A 3,145-nucleotide genomic window follows, 5' to 3' on the forward strand; every position below is an offset into this window, starting at 1 on the left:
TGGCCTCCAACTGCTCTTAAATGCTAGTAAAACCAAATGCATGCTCTTCAACAGATCGCTGCCCGCACCCGCCCGCCCGACTAGCATCACTACTCTGGACGGTTCTGACTTAGAATATGTGGACAACTACAAATACCTAGGTGTCTGGTTAGACTGTAAACTCTCCTTCCAGACTCACATTAAGCATCTCCAATCCAAAATTAAATCTAGAATTGGCCTTCTATTTCACAACAAAGCCTCCTTCACTCATGCTGCTAAACATACCCTCGTAAAACTGACTATCCTACGAATCCATGTAATTTACAAAATAGCCTCCAACACTCTACTCAGCAAATTGGATGRAGTCTATCACAGTGCCATCCGTTATGTCACCAAAGCCCCATATATTACCCACCACTGCGACATGTATACTCTCATTGTCTGGTCCTCGCTACATATTCGTCGCCAAACCCACTGGCTCCAGGTCATCTGTAAATCTTTGCTAGGTAAAGCCCTGCCTTATCTCAGCTCACTGGTCACCATAGCAACACCCACCCATAGCACGCACTCCAGCAGGTATATTTCACAGGCCATCCCCAAAGCCAACTCCTCCTTTGGCCGCTTTTCCTCCCAGTTCTCTGCTGCCAATGACTGGAACAAATTGCAAAAATCACTGAAGCTGGAGACTTATATCTCCCTCACTAACTTTAAYCATCAGCTGTCAGAGCAGCTTACCGATCACGGCACCTGTACACAGCCCATKTGTAAATAGCCCAACCAACTACCTCATCCCCATATTGTTATTCATTTTTACTCTTTTGGTGACCTGGCTGAATGTAACACAGGGGGATTTACTAGGCATATAAKAAAGTACAAATAGCTACAACACTATTGAAAGACATAGTAGAGTGTAAATAACCCACACTATTGTGTCTGACTCTATGAATCTCAATGCTGTTTTGAACTGTTATGAACTTTTTTTCAAGCATATACACTGAGTTGCACACCCCTCCATTTACACTGAGTTGCAACCCCCACCTCAGAAAACCCTAAATTCGTTGGAAATGTCCTCAGAATCGTTACACAGTGATGTTGMCCCATGTTGACTCCGAACGCTCCGAACAGTTGTGTCAAGTAGGCAGGATGTCCTTTGGGTGTWGGACCATTCTAGATAGACACTTCAACTGTTGCAGTTCCAGCGTTGCAGTTCCTGACAGACTCAAACCGTTGTGCCTGGCACCTACTACCATACCCCGTTTAAAGGCACTTAAATKTTTTGTCTTGCCCATTCTCCCTCTGAATTGCACAAACACACAATCCATGTCTTGTCAAGGGGTGAAGTTTAGATGTAAGTATTATCATTATAGCGGTTGAGACCTCTGCTGGAAGACATGTTTCGTCAGATTTTCTGCTTACTGATCTCTATATTCAACATATTTAAGCAATGAGCTTGCGTTAGACCATATAGAAGGTGTAACAAATAACTCCACACTAGTTTGTCGTCTGCGACTCTAATGATCTCAATCGCTGTTTCTGAAACTGCTTCCACGTCGACTTGGATAGATCTCCTTCCTCTTCCATAGAAGGAGGGTAGCAATAACTTAGGTTGGATATATGAAAGGATTCAATCTAAGCAAGCTTAGAATGACGGCTACTGTCAACATCAGTTTCAACTGTTCCCATACGATAATGCCTCTTTCAAATCATTGCTGACAAGATTTGATTTTAACAGGCTGAACTTCACAGTCAGCAATGTAGAACCTGTTTTGGGCATCAGACTCCTGGTCAACTGAATAATGCCACAGGGTGTTAGTTCTCTCAAATTAACATCTATTCTACCTAGGCACAGTCCAGTCTTGAACAAAAACTTCTCTATTTACTACAATCGTGTAAGTGCTGACCCCAGCCAAACCGGTTCAACTAAACACTAGTCAAGACACCTACGGTTATAGGAAGAATTGTCGGTGCTACACGCCAGCTGTAAATGTTGGCTCAATCGGTGAATTTGACCTCTCGAACGTTCCCTGATAAACAGCTTTGTTGTCAGTAGGCAGTGAATGTCCTTTTGGGGGGGTTTAGTGCGGACATCATGCTATGTGGATATAGACACTATCATGGTTTGCAGTTCCAAGCGTTGCAGTTCTCTGACAGAGCCAAACCGTTGTGCCTCGCGCAGACCATACAACGTAACATAACCCAGGTCTGAATAGTGACCAACCATCTAGCACTGAGATGCAGTATTCTCTCAACAAAAAACCCGTTTAAAGGCACTTAAATTTTTGTCTTGCCATTCTCCCTCTGAATTGCACAAACACACAATCCATGTCACAATTGTCTCAATGCTTAAAAATCCTTCTTTATTAAACTATCTTCTACCCGTTCATCTACAGATTGAAGTGGATATAACAAGTGACATCAATAAGGGATCATAGCTTTCACCGTGGTCAGTCTGTTGTCATGGAAGAGCAGGGTTTCTAATGGTTTGTACACTCAGCGTATATTGTTTAGGAGAAAGAGACAGAGAGAGATAGTGATGAGAGAGAGTAATTATCTTTCAAGATGAAATGAAGAAAATGAGGTTGGAACATAAGAGGGGCTGGAGCATGTGAACGTGAGCAGCAGAACATCCAGCGAGATACAGTAGGAAGATTTCCGAGGATGCTTCAGTGATGGAGTTCTTGTGGAGAGGCCCCGCTGTTTTGAGGTCCCCAGGAGCTGCGGGTCTTTCATCAGCTTCAGGGCGTCCTTTCACTGCCTGAGAAATAATTACTGGAGAAGTCCAGAAAGCGACCCCCCCTCATCCTCCTACACGCCTGAGGCCTGATTTCTAAATCAATTTGAAGTATGATATGAATGAGAGTGGGACAGGTTGGAGCTGATGCATGAATAACACATAAAGAGATTTAGAAGATGTTTCATGCCCGAGGTTGCTGTTGCTAAGCCTGTGATATAAAGAGATGCAGACAGGACGTTGTTTGATTGAATAGGCTATGTTGAAATTCCTGTCACACTTTAGGCTAAAATGATATTAAGTTTAAAAGTTATTAAATCGAGTATGTCAAGAGCTGTGTCTGTACACTGTTATAATCGGAAAAAAAAAGAGTCGTCATTGACATTCTGCAAAACATCACTTGAGGTTCACTTGAGAAAAAGAGAGGGGATATTA

This window comes from Salvelinus sp. IW2-2015, linkage group LG18 (assembly GCF_002910315.2).
Source record: "Salvelinus sp. IW2-2015 linkage group LG18, ASM291031v2, whole genome shotgun sequence".
Lineage (NCBI taxonomy): Eukaryota > Metazoa > Chordata > Actinopteri > Salmoniformes > Salmonidae > Salvelinus > Salvelinus sp. IW2-2015.